The 22,573-nt window shown below is 38.9% G+C and overlaps 1 protein-coding gene across 1 annotated transcript in view; it reads right to left on the reverse strand.

The window, feature by feature from the left end:
- The window catches only part of OTUD7A (OTU deubiquitinase 7A), a 100,511-nt gene that overhangs the window by 54,843 nt on the left and 23,095 nt on the right, over positions 1 to 22,573 (reverse strand). Inside the window, exons 2-4 of the mRNA XM_030955519.1 lie at positions 8,833 to 8,908; positions 3,807 to 3,924; positions 3,138 to 3,243 (exon numbers count right to left, since the gene is read on the reverse strand). The gene's annotated coding sequence lies outside the window, so the exon portion shown is untranslated. The remainder of the gene's footprint in view (positions 1 to 3,137; positions 3,244 to 3,806; positions 3,925 to 8,832; positions 8,909 to 22,573) is intronic.

Consider the following 22,573-nt stretch of genomic DNA (forward strand, 5'->3'; position numbering starts at 1 on the left):
AATATTGTTGGTATTATGTAATATAATGTCCGATTATAGACAGTTATTAAAATAACCAATCCAACTAGAAATTAAATCTCAACATGACAGAGCATTGTCTGTAATTACAACACAGCTCTACTTCCACCCACGTTAGGCAGAGCTGCCCAAGTATCCTAATGCAGCAGTTAATCTTTATTAATTGTATATTAAGGAAGATTCCTATGACAAATTCAATATTGAAATTCAGACTATAATCAAACGGTACATCATCTTAAATCAGCCTAAAATGAACAGCAACTGCCAAATGATGAATTCAAGAGTAAGCTGCCTGTAGTGACAGGTAATGTGTCCCAGTTACTTGCAAAACCAAATGCCACTGCTCTATAATAAGCCAACTTCTGTAAAAATACTACCACAGCAACCACCAAGATGGAACTTAAATAAAATGGAATAACATTTGTGTCTTATCACTCTGACTACAAGTTATAGTAACTGCATCAGAAAATTAAAAGTGATAACCACCTCCTTACTACAGGAGAGTTCTGGGACATGGCCTACATCCCAAACAAGGCAGTTTGCTGACAACTCGCAGGCAGGAGTTGGTTGTGCTTTGGGTGATGCTGTCCCCAGCCCTGCTGGAAAAAGCAGCTGCCTGATGCAGATGTGTAAAACAAAGTAGAACCTGGAAATTCCTTTGCAAAGAAGGAGCACCCAGGAGGCTCAGAGAGGAAGGGTGAGAGATACTTGGGCTTACTTACAAGCCAGACCACCACCTTGCTCTAGTAGACACTGAGCTCAGTAGGACCTGAAGGGCTCCCACAGCTCAAGACAGCAACAAACAGCACCTGTGACTTGAAGATTTAGCCATCTAAACCAGGGCATCAGGGGTTTAGAGAAGTAAGTTCTGTGAAGTTGGTAGAAGAAATCTCCAAGAAGGATCTATTTTTACAAAAACAATCAGTAGCTTAAAAGAGACTTATACTGGAATAATAGATAATTGAATTTCCTCCTCTTTCTTCAAGTCTGCAGGTTCTTTGGTCTGCTCTAATTTTTCCCTCTTCTGGACCTTAAAATCCAAAACCTAACAGAAGTATACAGTAGAATTAGACAATTCAGATGCACAAACAAGATACATTGGATAAATCTGGTTTAGACTAGATACATAAGACTTAATGGTATATAGAGGGCTAACCAGTATTACCTGAAATCAAGGTTGGAGAAGGTAAACCACATAAGCCATGCAATGTTATGACTTCTGAGAACCAAGTTCAGAATTTTTTTTCAGATAAATTAAGTACAAAATGAGGCAAGATTAGAGTCTGACTTGTCTTATTCAGGCACTGCTTATCTCTATTTGACTACTGCCCCTAGCAAGAGAATGGAATTGGCTGGAGCCACTGCCCCAAATAAAATAATCACTTCTAAAAGATTAAAGAAGCCATTAACATGGATTGACTTTGTCCCAGCAGAACAGAGCAATGCAATCTGCTCAGTGGTGGTGATCTGGCAAGGACAAATCAAAGTAATCTGACACCCAAGCAGAAAGACAGGGACTCACACATGCTGAGTGCAGTGTCCAAACTCACAAGGACTTCTGAAGTGACAATGGTTCCAAAGGAAAAATTCTGTATTCAAAACATGGATACTGCTGCTTCTCCATGATCAAAATGGATACTTGTACAATTCTCAGCAAGAATCCCAAAGGTTTTACTAATACCATACTTAATTCTCAAAAGCTTAAATAAAATCCAGTATGCACAGAGGAGGGCGGAGCTTAGAAAAAATTTGTGCATCAGCTATAGAGAGAACTGATGAGCTCAGCAATAGTTCAAGAGCCTTAAGACAGTTTGGAAGATCAAGTCCCACTTCTGAAAGGAAGAGACAAAGAATCTGTGTTCAAGCAGAGACAGACATGGAAACTATATTCAAGCAGAGACCTCTGGCAGTCAGAGACAAAAAAAAAAAAGAAAACCAAAACAAACCACCCCAAAAAACCAAACCAAAAAACCAACCCCACAAAAAAAAAAAAAAACCAAAAACCAAATAACAACAACCAAAAAAAAAGTGCCCCCAAAACAACACAAGAACTGGACAAATTAATGCTTGAAAGTAGGAAAGAAAGATTTGTGAACTCTAACTTTGGTTTTCTGCTTATCCATGCACAATCCAGTCTGTTTACACTTATTTGGTACGAAGGTTTGCTTGAAAGTAAACATTTTTCAGAAGATATTGCATTTGTTTTTGTTTAAATTAATCCTGAATTAACTCAAAACTGTCACATTTGTAGACACACAAGTGCTTAGGCCTGTCTGAGTGCAGTATGTGTGAACCCTCTGTCCAGAAGCTTGACCTGACACATCCATACAAGGTACGGAGATGATGTGAAAACTGAGATAACACAGAAGTGGGAGGCTGGGAAAACCTGGAAAAATGAAGGCAATAAAGAAGGCAAGACACGAGACAGAACTATCACCATGAGAAGGAGGGAGAAAAGCAATACTTCTATAACAAACTATGTTTCATTACTCCCTGTTGCTGTTGAGAAAGTTCTTTGCAGGGAATTTCAAACCTAAGGTTAAGCTTCAAAATTAGAAACAAATCCATTAAATGAAGATACCAGGGCAAATACAATGTCCATGCTGCAGTGCTACGGACTGGGACTGCACTCTTGGGACTCCTTCACAATCACAGCGTACAATGACAGAAAACTTAATCTATAGTCATGCAAAATTAATCTCTATGAGTATTAGTATGAAGTATTTTAGAGGGTATTTAGCAACTCAAAATTAAAAATACAGTTCACATGTACTTAATTTTAGGATAATGTTCAAGACAGATGCTGTGGTTCCAAATCAAAGCTACAGACCAGTTTCTCATACTTTTCATGCATACATGGTAGAGAGTAATTATTTTCAGCTCCATTCAATTTGCTTCTTTAATTTGCTGAAGGTCTCCCCAAGCACTTTTGTGGACCTCATGGGGCAGGGCAGGCAAAAGCAGTAGGGAATAACCTCTCAATCCAGCACCGCTGCCAAGGAAGTGTTATGTGTAACATACTTCCAGGGGAGAGAGAATTCTGTGTAAACAGTTTGGTTTAAGCAATGTAGGGACAGTGAGAAGCTCTACAGCAAAAGCAGGGACAAAATCTGACTCACCATGATAGGCTCTGCTTGCAAAAGTCTCCCTTCTCTCCTGCATGCCCTAATTCATTTTGGTGAAGCAAACAAGGCAGGCATCCACAGCAGCAAACCCACCTTCTCCCTGGAGAAAGGACAGAGAAGTCAAGTCAACAAGGAAAAGGCAGTTCAGAGCATGAATACCAGCTACACAGCAGCAATTCAGCAAACATTGTTCTGCTCACTGCCCTGACCAAGGGGGTCCCTGGGGATCTTCTGTTCAAGCCTCACAATGGGTTACACCATGTTATTACAGAATGAACTGCTAAGAAATACAAAAGCAAAGAACTGAGCCCCAGACAGCTTCTGCAGTGACACACTAACAGCAGCATCAGTTTAACATGGCAATGATATGGATGCTTTTAGGAACTTATGCAGCATGCAAGCTTTAGGAAGCACAGGTAAAGGTTGATTTAATGAGTAACAACGCATCATCCATCAGCTCTGTGTAGTCACAGGCAATAGGCATGTTGGTAGCCTGTTAATAATTTTGGTTGGTTTCTTTGGTTGGCTACATTTAATTGTTGCCAATAAGAAAACAAATTAAAATTTTTGTTTTCTTCACCACATCCTTATGCTCAGCTTTCCAAAACAACTATCTGGCAGATGTTGATTTGAGGGGTGGAGGGGATGTTTATAGCTACTCACAGGAATGAGGTAGGTAGGCCCCTTCTTCTGTTGCTAATATGTCTGCCTATTTAGGAAGGCAGGAGGCAACTGTCCAGCTGATTTACTTCTGATTTTGAATCTCTGCAGTATCATGTGCCTGTGAGGATGGAGAGAAGAGCAGAACAAGTTTTACTGTTTTATTCCAAAAGAGACACTAATTTGCTGTTCTGCATCCATTTGTCATACCCACTACACACCCTGACCCGGGAATAATTTTCTGTAGCATTATTATGGAAAAAAATAATTCTATGCTATCTGCATCAGATGGGAGCTTCTTAGGAATCCAGCCCCCTTCCTGTTTGGCTTAGATAAACAGAGGAAACACACCTCAAAATCAGTTTAGAGGACTGGTTTTTTACCAGTTTGACCAGCTCTGTCTGTGACAGAACTGAGTAAAATACTCCAGTAGGTCCAATAGATTTAGTCAGTTTCTACTTATGAAAAAATTACCTGCAGATTGAAAACTACTCATTTTGTTAAAAAGAAAAATAATATGATTTAAAAAAAAAACAGTAACCCCAAGACCAACAAGCACTGTAGACTGATCTAAAAGAATCCTCAAAATTAATTAAATTAACCATGAAGCATAGACCTACATGGTTTAATGAGCTTTATCTCAAGTGGTTTGCATCCTGACTAGATATATTGTAGTTTATATAGCTTTGATCTGCTTGACCTGATAAGAGAGCAAAAATGACTGGCACATACTCTTCTTTTACAGCCTGTTTAGCAATGCTGTGACCAAATAACATTTTTTCTTTGACACTGATTGGTTTTCTATTAGTCTATGCATCATTCATCAAAGTCTTAAAAGATAATCTAAAGTTTTTGGGGCTTTCATTCTTATAATTTTTAAATACTAAGAATATTAATTGTGACATCACACAATTCTTTCAAGTTATATCCCTCCTAGTTACACTTTCTCCTTTATTAAAAAGAAAATCCAATCCACTCTTTTCTATTTTCTTTTTCCACTCTTTTAGCTGTGTTTTTTCCAAGTATATGCTGTTGCACAAATTGATTTCAACATAACACACCTTTGCTGGACATTTTAAAAGCCCTTAGACACCACCTGCTCCACAGGCTGAGCTGAGCTCACCTGGTGAACTCATGTCAGCCACCTAGAGTATTAAGTTCACTATTCTTTAGAATTGCACTGAAAAGGGAGAACAACCATGGTTACCTGACCAGAAAGAGCTAAATAGTCTCCATATTCATATACAGAATATTTGCAACTAGTGGTGGTGGTCACAAAACCAACATATTGAAGATTTAGAAAATGAAGATACAGCTCGCGCTGTTGGGAACTTACATGTACATTTTAACAAATTTCTACTGGTAGAAATTTTTTAAAACTTTACTAACATTTTTTACTAAAGATAACACATCTTTAATTCTCAGCATTATAGGAAACAATCCAAAATGCCAAATTGAGACATTTTAGAGAGAGTTAAAATCCAGATACTTTTTTCATTCTTGCCAAAGTCTTTACTTCAAACTTCTAGACTGAAACATTACCCAAACTTCACCTCAGTTTCACTGTAGTGTTTTTATTGTTATGTGCAGATTGTACAAGTACACACAATTATAAATGAAAAATTGTGCTCAATATCTGAGTTCATCTGATTCCTTTGCAACAGCAGCATTTCCTTCACACACACATTACAGCCACACCCACAAATCACTGAGAGCAACTGATGCATCAGTAATGCTCCTGTCTGTCCTGGTGCCCTCTCATCCTGCCCAGCTGCTGCACACCCACAACTCAGAAACAGCACACATGGAAGGACTTCTCAGAGTGTCACTGGCCATCAAAGTGCCCCTTGGTCTCTCTGAAGGCCCAATATAAACAGCTGTTCCAATTGCAGAAGTTAAAAGATAGTCAGAACAAATATCTCTTTAGATAGTAAAAACCTGAAGGAAAAAAATTAATACATAAGGGGCTGCAGAGAAAAGTCCCTTGTGGTTTCTCTGCCTCCTGTTAACACCATCCCTGAATGTTTAAATGCATCCACTGGGTAATAAAACAGAGGTTAGGAAAAAGAGAGAAAGAATATTGGTGTCATCCTAATTGGGTTTAATTCCTATGACAACACAAATAATGTGCATGGAGATGCAAAATGTGTCTTTCAGTGAAGAGGCTAGAGCAAAAGCCATTGCTTCTTACAAGTGTGAACTACAGATTTAAATGAAATTGTAATTGCCAATACAAGCAATGAATTTGACCTCAGTCAAATTCAATTCTACATTCAGCTATTTGATGATTCATCCATAATGAAAGAAAAACAAATGGCACTAGAGTCAAACTGAAACAACCACAAGAAAATTTTTTCTGGAAAGAACATGAAACATTTGCAGTAAGTTCCTATAAAGGTTATTAATACTTTCAAAATTCAACCTGAGTCTTCTTTATGGCATAACCAAAATGTGACGATCTCTGATGACTCATGAAGGGTTTGGTGACAGAAGCAGTATCACCAAGATACTGGGAAGCTTTCTGTACCATCATCCCTTTAGCTCCCAGAGCACATGTCACTTTGAAGCAGATGTCTGGTTATGTGTCAGCATCTGTAGTAACAGCATGAAGTCACAGAAAACACAGCAAATGTTTGACTGGTCAAAAGCTAGAGACACCTTTTCACCTTTTTAATCAAGACCTTACGCATAGTTCTTTATCACAAAAAACAAAGGCATTTCTCCAGGCCCATGCTAGAAAGATACCAAATCTCAGCTCTCAAGCTGATCAATTATCTACATTCCACATTCATCTTCTGAAATAAGATAGGTACAATCTGAATTGAACCAACAGTGGATGTTATCCCCAATCTCCACCTATCTGCCTTACAGCACTTCCCCAGCAAAAGCAGTCTGCAGTGACTCAAAGGTGATGGTAAACCCCAGAAGGCCAGAACAGGTGGATTCCTTCCTTCTCTGCACCACTGGCTTTGGGCCACCTGGTGACACCTGCTCTGCTGATTGTCTGAGTCGTCTGTAAACATGACTGAGAAGTAAATACAAGACCATAAAGCTTGGTTTTGCCTCCCCAATACTGTGAACACCTACACTTTATTAAACATATTCATCTTTTAAAAACACTATTAAATAAGTACCTCTTTTTTTTCCCTAGCCACTAAAAGCTCAGAATTCTTAATTAAATGAGAATGTATGTCCTTCATTCATTCATTCCTAGGTGGCAGAATATTAATGACTTTTGGCATGTATATTCCTAATTTCTGATTATTTCTAGGTAACTTATCTGCCCCAAATTTCTGAGAAAAAGCTATTTCTGAACCTTATACACATGCAACCCCCTCCCCCAACAGTAACTGAAAGCCAACAGCAAAGCAAGCTCCAGTCATACAGACACTTCAGTGGTGGGCTGCAGTAGGAAAGCCTATTGCTAGAGAGCTGCACAAACTTTAGTGGAGTGCACTGCTGCTAACAGAGCTACCCCTTCTGAAAGAATACAGAAGTTGAATTGAAGTTACTCTCCTATACTCTGCACCAACCACACAGTTTGATGACTTCACAGGAAAACACAGCCATAGCTTCACCCTTCAAGGGCAACACTTCATCAGCTTCATAGGGACAGCTCCACATTTACCAATAATAAATGCAATTTAACTTTAAAAAGAATAATATTTTATTAACTGCAAAGCCATGTCTGGATACAAAACCTGACAAGCTCCTAACCCAAAACTAGATCACACAGTACATATGTAGTCTTAAAGACTCACAGCATAAAGTGCAATCTCCTATTGATTTTAACTTCATCTTGTGAGACCCATTTTCCTTTAAATCCTATTTCACCTAATAAAGCCATTTTCCAGTTGCCGTTCTCCTGATAATGTTAAAAAAAAGACTGACTTAGAGGTTAGTGAGAGCTTCCTATAAAAACTGGGAACCTGCTACTGCTTTACATAATCACAGAACCATTGTTTCTCCTTGATCAGCTTCTTGGAACTGAGGATTGAGGGAGAAGAAGGGGGCACAATGGCCTGGCTCCCCACCATGGTACAGCTGAGCCATGGGGAGGGCAGAGGGCTGCCCTCAAAGCCACTCAGTTGATCCATCTGTGCCCATCCAGGATTCTTCTGGCAGTTCCTCAGGGGTGAGACATGGGCAGGAGGAAGAATGGTGCATCAAAGACACCAAAATGTGCACAAATCCCTGCTTTCCTCAGTGATTGCTTCTACACCATGAAATGCCAGCAGAGCCAACCTAACCTCTGTGCAAGAGAAGGCAATTAAGCAAAAAGAAAAATGACTAAGGGAAATTCTCCTATGATCTAAATGAGGGGTGTCTGAGTGTGAAAATATATTTTGAACCACAGGCAATAACTCTTCTATCACTCAAAATATGTACCTATAGCCCAGAAGTCAATGAAGGTTTTCCAAAAAACAATTATTCAAAATCTCTTTTTAGAGGAAAAGCAGAAAGAATTAAACCATCTTTCTTGTTTTTCAGAGATGCTCTAAGTGGAAAATATGATGATTATATGATGAGCTGTCACTCGGCTACAGCCCACTCAGTTCTATTACTGCTTGCTCCAGCTCCTTTAACATTCAGTCATCTCAGTTTCCTTTTATACTCATGGCACCCAGGAATTATCAAATGCCCCTTACAACACAGGGCAATCCTTGCCCTCAGAGTCCAAGCTGATTGGATCTCTTTGTGCTTTACTGGAATTTAGGACTGCATTGTGAAAGGGAGTAGGAACCCTGTCTCCGTATTATTTGAATTCCTGCACCACACAGATTTTTCTCTTCTCTTCCTTTTGCTCTCTAGAAGACTGAGGTTACAAAGTATAGCGCACTGTTTGCATATCAAAAGCAGTAGCACTTTACATAAAAACGAGAAGCAGGCACTTTTCTGGTTTCAGTGACCGAGAGCTCAAGATTTTCTTCCTCTGAACCTGTAACTTCAAATTCAGGTAACTCAATTCATCAAGACTGGTTCAGATAAATATTTTTAAAACTAAGAATTTCCCCACTACCAGTGTTACCTGATACTTCTTTGCCAGAGACATTTTCCTTCCGGACCCTCTTCTTCTGGAGCAGTTAAAGACTTCACTGTTTTATCTGAAAGAACAAATAAGAAACATGCAAACAAGTTCAAAGATCATAAAGAAACAACTTGAAATAACTTATTTGAATGCTACATGATGCCACCTCACTTACTGGGGGGTTTCAACATCTTCTTCCAGCTGGCCTCCTTGGGCTCAGGTGTGTCAGATTTTATTGTTAAAAGAAGCAGGATGACTCTCTGCTCTACCTTACACCAGCTAACAAAAGAGCACATACACAAAGTACTATTCCAAGTTACTGTAGCCTCATGCTGAGGTAGCAACCTTGCCCTAGGTTTCTACATGGAGGTGCCTTTTCTGAAGCAAAAGGTCCAGCCCTGATGTTAACAGACACAAATTGTTAGTGCAGGACAGTGAGCACACCATGAATTCTGACTTGTGACCTTCATCAAGCTCCAAGACACCCAGCCTTGACACTTTATTATTGCACCAGTTTTTCTCAGCAGGAGGCAAAATTGATCCAAGCACAAGCCATGCTACCTGCTGAAGTTAACATGTCCCCAATTGTATCACCCCTAACCTTTATACCCTTGATCAGATCAACTGCTATCGACCTAAAATCACCATCCACCCCACAGAAAGCAGATGGGCAGATGAATACAAGATATTCACAGTTGTGTTTCTGAACAAGACGCTTCCTGCACCTTAATAGGGATGTGCAGCCTAGTGCCTGGCGTATCACAGACAGGTGAGACTAAAGATACAAGCTGTGTTGGTCCCCTGCCCTTTTTACTGATGGTCACATACAGCACTCACTTTGTGAGTGCACAAAGGTTCCAAAACAGGTAACAAAAAGATGCAATCATGTCCCTTCTCCCCCCTAACATGACTGTGAGATGTGACATCAATTTTAATGACTTCCTTGCCTAGAAACGCACCTGGCCACCCACGCAGGTAGACAGAGCCATGAGGTGGGAAGGGAGAATGAATGACTCAGAGAAACCCCAGCTGTTTACCACCACAGTGTCTCACTACTCCCAACACCAACAGCAGTGGGTGGTGCTCAAACTGTCCCTGACCCTGCCAAACCCCTCTTCCACTACTTCCACTTCCCACTATCAGAAATGTTGATGTGTTTCCAAGTCCTACCATGAGCACATTACCAATTTCATGAGGAAGATCTATCTGCTTCAGATGGTTTAAAAGAAAGGTATGCAATTGTCATGCTCAGGAGAATCATGCTACAGTGTGACTGCACTGATTACACATTCCTTTGACCTGTTTATCATTCACTACTCACCCAAACCCCTTGTTAATCCTCAGAGATATCTGATCTGTTTGCCTGTATGTCTTCAATTAGATCATTTAAAGAAACTGCACTGGATCAGAAACAAGATCAGTATTTACAATGAGTCTCAGCAAATGTCCTTCCATTTTCCATCTGTTTTTTACTTAAAGCACAAAGCATAATGCAAGCTTATTAAACACAACACGAAAGTGTTGTATGAGTACATTGTTTTTTGCATAGGAATCTTAATCCCCTTGCCTTTTAAAAAAATATTTCCAAATTCTCACACACATTTCTGTACTAATGCTATGTGCCTCACACGAAGCCAGTCCTGCCAGGACCATGTTTGAAGAGAGAAGGAACAGAATAGTGGATGCATAAAGATACCATTGCCATCACTCCTTAACCTTTACAGGACTACCACTCACATGAAGTGCCATGTCCTTTTATTGCCCTTTCAGCAATAAAAGGGAAAACCTCCTACAAGCGTAAGTTTGCCTTGGCTGCTGAAGTCACACATCTTACAGTGAATAGTTCTCTTACATGGTTGTCAAAGCAGAGCCTGGATTTGCTAATTATTTGGAGGAAACTACACTCATCTTTCTACAAGGACTCGCTTTTGTGGGTTCTAGATCTGTGCTGATTCTTCCAAGACCCTGAAAAGTTGACATGCTGCACATCAGGTGTTCAGCAACTCAGGTTCCAGTCTGACTGCACCTGCCTGGCTGGAGACAAGTGTGAGAAAAGCAGCCACATTTCAGTATATTAGTCCTGCTCTCTAGCAGTCTGCACCAAACACTGATGAAAGAAAAGGATTTTCCTATAAAATTGCATAAACCAGTAAGAGATAAAAGGCACACAGAACATAAATAAGTACAGACACCTGGCAAAGACCAATGTGATCCAAGGTAGGTTGGAAAACTGCGGGCAGGTTCACAAGAACAATCCCGTTCAGACCAAGGCTGACTGGAAGCATGTGTTAGAAGAGAGCATTTCTCACAGCTCTATTTCTCAAGAAGTATGGAGAAGCAAATTAAAATTCTCAATTCCAACAACATATATAAACCTCTTTAAAAAATATCCTAATTCAGCTGTCAAAACTGTCTTTTATGTCCAGCAGTATCTTCAGGGCAGTCCTGCCTTTCTGTCTGCCTGATGCATTCAGAGGTTGTTGCTGGAGTCCCTTCCTCTTTTCTGTCCTATTTAACTAATGAAATTCAAGAGAATAAAATAAACTATTTCTGCAATAGCAGGAAGGCACATAGTGAACTGTGGAATACCAAATCTACCAATTCACTTTATTGAGTGGATACAAATTCTACCCATAATACTTCTCTGTAACTGACTGACACTAAAACAGAACAAATAATTCAGTAATCACACCTGCACCCAGAACAGTCTGTCTTGTTCAGAACTGAGGTCATCCAGAGAGGAGAATTTGCAGTGCAGCTGCTGTACTTTACATAAACACAGAGCTTCCATGGAAATTTGAATGCTTACTTCACACCCCTCCTCCTTTTTTTTTAATATAATTTTCCTATATCCTTTGGAAAATTGTAAATTTTATGGGCAAATGTGGGGTTTTTCCTAATATGAGAGAGAAATACATCACAAAATTGTTTTCTCTTGTAAACAACAGAATTGTCTGATGATTTTAGTATGATATTAACAGAAAGTTGTTACATATTGCACATCATAAGAAACAAAATTTTAAACTGCTTAACTCTACTTTTTCAAAAGTAGGCAAGACAGAACTTTAAGGGAGAAATGCCCAAAATTTTAGATTAAGTGTTTCAAGCTGACGTTTTATGTTTACATGGTTATAGAGTTTCATCGGCAAAATGACCCAGGATGCCCTCACTTCTTCGCAATGCTAAGTTTTGTTCCAAAAATTACCTTCCTCCTACTCCACATTTTTTATTATGCTAAATAAAATAGTTACGGTTATTTCTCATGTGCTAAATCAATATTATTTTCACAACACCCACAATGGTTCCCTTTTATTAAGGGCATTCCCCAGTACACGTTTTCTCAGTCCCTGTGAAAACCACATTCTAAACATTTCTCAAACCATGCTGGTATAAAGTATGAAATTCAGATGTGATGTACAGGACAAGCAATTTAACACTGATAGCTACTATATAACAAAGACAGTAGAGTTCTGCAACACAACTACATGTTTCCTAAACCCCAAGATAAGTTCATTACAATATCTATGTGTCTGTGTATCAATCACCTACATCAAAACACAATTAAGCTCTCATTTTGCAAATAGCTCAGTAAGGATGCAGAGCCTTATTTACCCATGTTCCTGAAACAAGTTGCAAAGGCAGCTGTTTCAATATTGGCCTGTCTAGGTGTTCTACCTGAGCCCAAGTTCCCCTCTGCAGCAAGCTGGGAACCCTGCTTCAGTAAGCATTCTTAGTAGGACCCATTCAAATTCTCATATTTATTGGCAGAACAAGCAGAAAGTTCAACAATAAAAAAAAGGAAGTATATTTGCATATTTCAATGCATTAAAATGATGCAGGACTTCCATTCTTCTCTATTCAAGTTCCTGTGTATGTGTAAAAGAAGATGAAGAAGTAAAATTTTCCATTTCAACCAGGATTCTTAGAAATGGCATCAAAGGATGAAAATGTGTCTCTGCCAGTCCAGCTGTATGTCATCTGTTATAAAAGGTACTTACTAAAATGAGTGGCACAATCACCATTCCCTCAATAACAACGAATCCTTTCTGAAGCTAAAAAAATTACAACATGATTGTTTTGCACTTCTAACAAGAGTTCTTGCATTGCCTCAGCGTTTGCATCAAAGCTGGTAGTGCAAAGAGGAAAGCAAAGCCCATTTTATGAATTGATGTAATCAAGCCCAGCATCTCTCCGGGGTTTTTTGGTTCCTATGGTGGCAATAACATCAACCTACTCTGCCTATTCAGTACAGTATGACAGTTCTTCACCTCTGCTCACACATTTCTCTATTCTTTCCCTCCTGTTTGTACATCCTGACACATTAAGAGCCACTTGCATTTCAATGGGACACAGAACAACACTTGCCTCAAATCCCTCTCCTCACTCTTTTCCTCAATGTTACCAGCTGTCGAGGACAACATCAAAACTTGTCCAGAAAGAGGAAAGAGAAAAATCTCAGGCACATCTAAACACTGTAAAGGGGCCATGAATTTACAGTGGGGATCCCACCCTCTTCAATAATAGCCTGATGTTAAGTGCAGCAGACAGTGCCACACACAGAGCTGATCTGCAAAGGTTCTGGTTCTGTCCAGCCCATGGCAAGGGAGATGTTTCCCTATACGTCTTCAATTAGGGTCAGATGTCAGGGTGCCAATGTTTAATTGACACCCACAGACACCCAGGCTGCAGTTCCAGCAGCAACTCAGTGCTGTGTCCGCCTTCCCACGGCCCAGATGTGCTTCACGGGGCTCCTACAAACCCACTGAGTAACTCTGCTTTTCCAAATCAGTTTCTACACCTGTAAAATCAGACTAATTATACTAATCTTAAAAAGAACTTAACATCAACTGAAGAGAAGTCGATTTACTTGCCATTGACATAATCCAGCCCTGGAATTCCCCATCTAATTAATTCTCTCATCTGAGACACAACATCTAGGCCAGAATACATTAAAGAAAATACATTTACACATGGCAAGTACTGTAAAGCTTAGTGACAAATGTAATCTGTTACTAAAGCCTACCAGCAAGCACACTGTACATTTTGTAAATTTTCCTACCAAGAATTTTCTTGGATCTGCTCTGCTGTATAGCACACAAACATGTAACTGCACAGTAGAAGGCATCAAAACTCATTGAAAAAGATGAAAAAATATCCACCATCAAACCAACCAACCAATTAACCAAACAATCCCACAATCTCTGCTTCTTCCATCTTTTAAACTACTAGGAGAAACTAATAAATAGAAATTTTTTTTTTTTTTTACTTTTTCGCCAAATTAGATCTTTTACAAGGTTTAAGGAAGACATTATGGAGCACCTAATGCAAACTGCAAGAAACGTAACCTTGCCATAGACTGAAAAAATTAAATGTCATGTTAGGGAGTTGTGTACATAAGATTATCACAGACTTCTTATGTTATCCCCTTCATATATTCTTCAGCTGAAGTTGGAGAAATTATTTCCATATCTTCCCTTACAAATGTAGACAATAAGAAAAACATGATTCTCTGTAGATTGTTGCAGACATCTTTTCATTCAAATCCTTTCATTAGGATTTTTCCTGCTGAGAAGCTGAGAAGCTTCAGCAACAAAATGTAAACAATGGTTATCTGCTGCTGCAGAATGCAACAGGTGCGTCTGTGATTGGCCCATCTTGGATGTTTACAATTAATGGCCAACCACAGCCAAGTTAGCTTGGACTCTCTGTCCGAGACACAAACCTTTATTGTTCATTCCTTTCTATTCTTAGTTTAGCTAGCCTTCTGAGATGAAACTTTTCCTTCTATTCTTTAGTACAGTTATAATGTAATATATATATCATAAAATAATAAATCAAGCCTTCTGAAATATGGAGTCAGATCTACGTCTCTTCCCTCATCCTGAAAACCTCTGTGACCACTGTCACAGTAGATGAACTTCCTACTTCAATCCCTAGAACTGATTTTTATTTCCCAACTGTCCTACCCATTAATAAAAAGGAGCGTAATCCCCCCACATCTGCTATAATTTTTGAGCAGCTTACCAGGTAACATGCAAAGAAATGAGCAAATATTTTAATAAGCAGAAGTCAAATGCATTAGAATAAAAGCATTATAAATATAAAAAATAAAAGTGACTTTTTATGGACAGAAAGAAAATGCTAGGCACACATTAAAATGTATATAGACATGACATGTTTATAGAATCTATATGCAACATATGGGTAGATTACATCTATACTGCGTCTATATGCCTGTGTATTATTGATATATTTATACAGATAGAAATATACATACTTTTATCTCTAGATAATATGCATCTCTTCACTAACATCACTACCACCAAATTTTTTCCCCATTTGAGAGAAGCTGTCATTTTAAAACAGAGAACTTGATACACATTTATCCCTAACCCTATGGTAAGACATGCAGTTAGAGCCTAAAGGATTTATTTAATATTCCTCTTACTAGCATCTGACAAACATCTGACAACACAGAAATGTAACATTTCATTTAATTTCTCCACAGGCTGCTTTCATTGAGCCCCAGATATTCTAGCAGAAGAAAGATATTCCACATTTTTTACAGTGGGAAATGGGAAATTTGTTTATAACAAATGGCTCTTGCTTTAATAATTTCTATGAAAAAGAGGCATTAATTTAAAAAAATATCCTAAGTAGTACTCCATTAGTTTGCTTGTCTCTTTTTCTTTTTTTTAATTATTTTGTGTTTTAAGGCACCATGTGTGGCAGAAGCCAGTATGAAATTTTCTAGAGGATATTCCGTATTATCCCCCTAAACTTATCATCTATGTATTCTCCCCCCTCTAGCAGAAAGAAGGTAAATTACAACAGAAGACAAATAGCTCTTTTTAGTGTCATAGCCCATGCATGAAGCAGTATACAACAAAATGCAATGAGAAAAAGTTACAATAATCCCTAAAATGGCTGTAAGGTGATTATGTTCCATTTCACTTCCCAAGCCTTCCAGAAGGATTGACTTTGTACCTTTATTTAACCTGCAGTATCTCAAGCAACTCTTCAGGGGGATTTTCCCAGACAGGATACACACACCCTGTGACAGAGGTGGAAATGACAAAAGGCAGAGTCTGAACAGCCACAGCTCCCCCCACTCCTGGCAGTGGGGCAGGTAAACCTGTCACACGTCCCTTGGCACCTGGGAGAAAGGTGACACTGTCAGGCGTCTTGAACTCCATCCCACTCAGCTTTGTTCCTTTGCCAGTGGCATCCAAAGGGTGTGTAATTACTATCAGGGGAACCAGCCATTTACAGAAGCACTTTGGAAGCACCTGAGACTATACACATGAAGTCTGTCAAAAAATTCAAGGCAACATATCAAAATACACTCACTTGCTGTAGTGTTTGACAAAGTAAAGAGCTCTGGAGTGCAGCACAAAGGTCAAAGTAGAGAACAAAATCCTCAGTAGAACTGCAGATCAAAGTGATTCAAACACAGTGACAAGATGTAAGTAACATGTAATTTAAGGAAGCTCAACATTTAAACATAACATCTTGGCCAATAGCAGAAATCCATCAGAAACTAAACTGAATATGATGGTTATTATTACCTCTAAAGATAAGTATTTGAGCTCTTTTTGCACTTGTTTGTTAGATTGTGTTTTGTCTGAAATGCATATTGTGACCAAGACAGTTGGAGAATGATGAATTATGGGTTTAGAAAGAACAGATAGTGCAATATAGAACCACTATTGCCTCATAATGTTGCCATTTTATTGCAGGGGTTCCATACTGTTGTCTCCTTATCGCAAAGGTTTCAAACCTTCTTGGTGTTTCTCGTGGGCATCTCCTCAGAGCACTGACTCTTCTTCACAAAGGAGCCAGCTGACTCCAGCTCCCTTCTCAACCAGCAACCCCACTCTTTTATAGCACTCTTCCTCTCATTGGTTCAGCTGTGGCCTGGTAAAGTCAGGCCTGTTCCTAATCTTTGATAATTGGCCCAGCTGCAACTCCTTAGGGGTGAGATTACTTTCTATACTACCTTTATTTTCGTATTTTCTATCCCCCGACACATAATATAGATATTACTGTAGCCTATTAAAGAAAAAAATCTCTTTACCCTCCCTACAAGTGACTGAATACTGCTCAAGGATAAAACATCTCCAAGGCTGACCTGGCAAAGTATCATCAACACTACCTTCCACTGAAAGAAAAAGAATCTTTTTGTTAATTAAAAGACTAAAACTTTGTGTTGTTAGCCAGCTAAGGAAGAATCACATATACAGCAACTTAAATATAATTTGTAAACCTCAGCAAAACATGCCATTCTTCCAGAAAAAATCAACATGTTCCACAGTGATACTGGCAGAGCATCTTTACATATGAATAAAACAGAAATGCATCCAGCATGCACACAGGCCAATGTTCAATAGAAAGATTGTCATCCTGCAGAAGTAAAAACCTGTTCAAGTCATGAACAGAACTGTGCCTGCCTGAATCTCCAACTGAGCAACTATGTCACTGACTGGAAAGACACTGGGCAGCACAGGAGAAAACCAGCCCCAGTTTGAGCAGTCAGAAAATACAATGGGGTTTTACAGCTGGAAGGGAATTGAGCAATAGGCTGGAGACAAAAGAGTGCATCTGACCATAAACAGAGTTTCAAGTACTACAGAGTTCCAGCATTATTATACTAAATTGTAAAAAGAGAGGGTATTGCCTTTTAAAAAAAATTTCCACATAACAAAACTGTAGCAGTGCCTGGGAAAATGAGCTGTGATCTTCAACAAGGTACATCTGTGACGTAAATTAATTGGAATATTTCCTGCTGAGACACAAACTGAAACAGAAAAACCCACCATAAGAGGAGAGTGAGATGCCTAATACAGAAGAAATGAGAAAACAAAATCTCTTTTCTCAAGGAGAAAACAAAATCTCTTTGTCATCTTTCACTCTCTTTTCAGACACTCATCTACCAAAGATGTCAAACAGATAATATGCCAAGGCAGCAACCCAGCAGGAAAGGGATACCACATCCTAACCTCCTGCTCTGTAACTCTGCCTTACATGTGGGGCATCACTGAATTACAGTTCAAACTTCAAATGGAACAGAAAAGCTTTTAACACACTACATTAAACAATAAACTAATTAACACTCGAGCAGATGTGAGGATGCACTGTAGATTATCACTGCAATAACATTTACAAAAGTCACAAATAGCTTCAGCAAAGAGCCAGCTGAGATACACTTGGAATAGGGTAGCCAGATTTTCCTGATGCTCAGGGCAGACCAAGTATTTCAGAACAAAAAACCCAGAACAGGAATCCCGAATTGTCCTCATGATTTGCAATGCGCTTCTCAAGAATCTGTGGTGTTTTTTCCAGACAAAAAAGGTTTCTAGATTAACATGCACATTTTTCTATCTCTAAATCAGAGCTCTGCAATTACTCATGTAACAGGGTAAAGACTGGCTTGGTCCATCTGCTGCCTACTGCAGTGTGGTCCCTTCCCCACCCCCTTTATCTCTACTTAGGTTTCCCAGAACTGATGCACTGGAAATTGAATATGGGAAGAAAGCTTTAATTATGTCTTATATTGCCATTTATGATTTTCTGTCAGAAAACAAACAGTATTTAGGTCAGACAGGATGCCAAGTTCTCTGTCTTAGGCAAGCTGGATTTCTCTGCCATGTGCAAATCTCTTCTGCACACTTGTGGTACATCTGAGCTGAACACAATTCTAGGATCTCCCTGCATCTCAGAGGAACTGTGACTCCAACTGAATGTCCCATGGCTTGATTAGAGTCACTACTGGAATTCCCAGGCAATCCTCCAAAGGCGTCCCAAAGCACCCAGACAAGAACCAGCCTCACACAAGTTCCAGACACAGAAACCCACAGAGAACAAATCACTGGAGCAGGACAGAACACCCTTCTTTGTTAGAGGCTGAACTTCCTAAGAACTGGTCATTCTGACACTGCCTCCAGGAGGGAAGAATTTTCATTCTAGGGATATCAAAATCTTCAGAACACAGATGAAAAAATTCACTATATTAAAATGCTAATTTACTGGTTTTAATTTCCCTAAACTTTAGAAGCTTTTGTGTGTGCTTACCAAGAGAAGAAAATTAAACAAATTTTTCTCTATAGCTTTATCCTCAAAAATAAATAATGCAAGGCTGTCAATATTCTCCACACCCTTTGGAAATTCTCATTCTAGCTAAATGTTATTTTATTGCTGAAGCAGATATTGATCAATATTCCAAGACAGATTGAGCTCCCTATTCAGATTATCCCTATCTCCCTTATAAAAACATTTCCCAACCACAGGAAGGCAATTCTTGTGGGAGAAGGGAAAAAACCCTACCATCTTTCATAAGGGATTTGTTGTCTAGATCAGCTTAAGGGCCTACATCTGTGTACCACCGACTTTTATGAATACTGTCAATGTCACAGTAAAAAACAAAATTCTGCTTCTATAACTGCATGTTCCTCTGAGATATCAAGAAGAAATCATAATTTTAATTCTATGACTTGCTTATAGGGACAGAACAAACATTATAAATAGTATTAGCCAAAGACGCTGAACCACTGACTCCGTGTTTATGACCTGAACAGAGGGATGTCATCTAAGGAATAAACCTTAAAGAGATGTCTTGGGAAAAGCTGAACTATACTGCAACCAGTTCTTCCCTAAAATATTTTAATGTCTCCAGAGGACCAAGAAAATAACTTTTAAACTATAACCTGAAACAAGATTTTTGCTGAATTTGTGTAAATTCTTATGGACTTCCACCAGAGGAGCTGTCTAAGCAGAGCTTTACAACCCACCCCAGTATCTGCACCCTCATGGTTTTATCTACATTTTCTGTCTCAGTTTTCTTTCCTAACAAAGGTTTGCAAATTATTTCCAAACAAAATACCAAAGAACTGTCTGGGCGCTCAATGAAGACATTTGTCCCTGAATGAATGAAGAAAACAAAGAGTAATAACACAGAAATTTGTACTTGGAGACGGCCACGATTTACTCCCCCCATGGACATGCATACTGCAAATGCACAGACAATTAGAGGCAAATGGAACAGCTTGCAGAATCAAAATCTACCTGAGCAAGGCTTCCCTTGACCTTGCAGGCACTTGTCAGACTCAGTTGAGGGCTGTAAGCACTCCCATCCTAAAATGCTGCAGTGCTGCCTGACTAGGACGGGTCACACAGAGCAGGTTACTGACAATTGCAGATAATGTGCAATTCAGCTGCTTGATTGTAAGCACATAAGGTTTCCTACAGAAGAGCCCTGCTGGAGTGAGGTTTTCAGCAATGATCACTGCTGAACCCTTGAACTACTGTAGAAAACCAGATAGTTAGCATAACATAGATTCTCTCTCTCTCGATATATATATAAAAAGTAATACATTTGTCATATTTTACATTATTTTCTCAAAATTTCAGTCTAGATTTCTTAAATTCAGTTTAAAACAATGTTTAGTTATTGCAACATATTTTAGAACTAATACAGTATCATATGAAGAAAAGGTCGAAAGATTGTTAGGAAGACTTTAAGTCAAGGAGGACTTGATGCTGTTCTATGGATCAGAAACCCACCAATATCTGCTGTGTGCTGCTCACAGTTAACTGGAATTTTCCCCTATTATTCTATCCATGCAGTGTGCCAATGGACAGATGGCAGCAAGGTAAATACGTAATGGACACAGATCAGCTGCGTGATAGGGAACTTGTACCTTTTTCCAGTGTTTCCAGGTTTATGTCAAGAATGAGCTCTTAGAAAAAGCAAGTACATTTACAAGCATGTATAAATAAAAGACACATGTATTAGCATATTCCCATATACTTTCATAACTTAATTTTTTTCATACACAGAAGGGGAAGGAATTTTTCTTCTTTCTTGGTTTTCTTCAATTGCAGCCATAATCAGGCGAAAAAGGAAGGTGACACATGCAAGTGGAAAAACATTCATACAGTGCTGTGAAAAACTGAAGAAGAAAAGGTGTCAACAATCACAGAGCTGCACATTGTCTTGCAAGAGGCTTACAGTGGTCACAGGCTTTTATGCCCGTGGGCTGCCTGGAAGGGCAGTAGCTTGTGATTTACAACATGAACAAACTCATGCCATAAGACACTTCCTCTGAAAAGAACATCCACAAATTTCCTTACTCATCCAATTAGGCACATGGAATGATGTGGACACTGAGAAAGCTTTTGCCTTAATATTTCCATTAAGTGCAATGACCACAGGAATACTAAGTTTATAGAAAACAGCAAAACTCTTCTTTCAGTTGCCAAGATCTGTAACTCAAAAAATCATAAGCAGGTAACTGCAGTCAACCCACTAGGAAAACTTGGGTTTTTAACCTGACATTGCTTTTTTAACGTGATCTAACACTGAATTGTTATGAATTGAAATTTCACCAAACATAAACCAGAACAATTAAAGTTACAGCTGAACTCATATCAAAAGTAAACTGAAATATTTATTGGTTTGATGTCCAACACTCTGGACATCTAAAAAGACATAACAGAAAGGTGTTTACTGGTATTTTTTCCTCCCCTTTCACTGCATTTTTCTCAAAATTGAGCAGATTCCGTCATTTACTAGAGATATAAAGATATAACTTTTTAAGGAAAATTATTAATAAAAGGTTAATCAGAGTTTTGTAATGAACAAATGGGAAAAAAATTAAAAAGACATTTTTAAAACTAGAGTTTTGACCAATTAAATTTGTTCCAAATATATAATTTAAAAAAATAACATTTTGTCCTCATAAATTTAAGAATGGAATTGAAGTCAAAGTAGTAATTTAGAGGACAGTAGTGTAATTCAGGGTCTCTGACTGCCTAGCTCTTACGTAAGGCAAGCCAAAGAAATTAATTGTGTCATCTTTGTATGAAGCCAGTGACTTCCATTGGAATGGAGCTAAATCCAGTTGGTCAGTCACTAGAGGTGTCCCCCAGGGCTCAGTTTTGGGGACAGTCCATCTGCAGGCGACACCAAGTTGGACAATGAGGTGCTGGAGCAAGTCAGCCTCTTCTCTTAAATAACAACCAACAGGGTAAGGGGAAATGGCTTTAGGTTGTGCCAGTGGAGGTTCAGGTTGGATATGAGGAAGAATTGCTTCACTGAAAGAGTGGTTAAGCATTGGGAGAGGCTCCTCAGAGAAGTGGTGGAGACACCATCCCTGCAAGAGCTCAGAAAATGAGTAGATGTGGCACTTCACAGTACAGTTAGTGAGCGTGGTGGTGTCTGGTCAAAGGCTGGACTTGATTAACTTGGAGGTCTTCTCCAACATTAATACTTCTATGATTCTAGTCATTTAAGCTACAAGACTGATTTTATAAAGACAACCAGCACTGAATCAAAGACTTCAGCTGGTGGAAAACCCCTCAGATTCCAGATGGTTAATTAAACTTGCCACTGAAAATTTGGTCATCTGCTTCCATTCTGCTTTATCTAGCCCCGTTTTCTAAGTCATAGAGCTCATTACACCATGTCTATGCTTAAAAAGATACTCCTACTATCATTTGTCTTCTTCTCTGTTCTGGTAATTTTAGGCTACAAATAAATCTCCTCTTACTTGCCCTCCCTTCCCCCCAAAGTAAATAGTTATTTTTTATTTTTGCAAAGCTTGTGTTGTAAGAAGAGATTGTAGAAATTGCAGCTCTCATCTCACATATAGGCAGATCAGTGCTCCTACAGTACTGGAAACTCACCTTCAAAAAATAAATTAGTTGAGATTTACCCTTAGGCTTTAAAAAGACACTTTCACAG

The sequence above is a fragment of the Camarhynchus parvulus genome, chromosome 10 (assembly GCF_901933205.1).
Source record: "Camarhynchus parvulus chromosome 10, STF_HiC, whole genome shotgun sequence".
NCBI classification, from domain to species: Eukaryota; Metazoa; Chordata; class Aves; order Passeriformes; family Thraupidae; genus Camarhynchus; species Camarhynchus parvulus.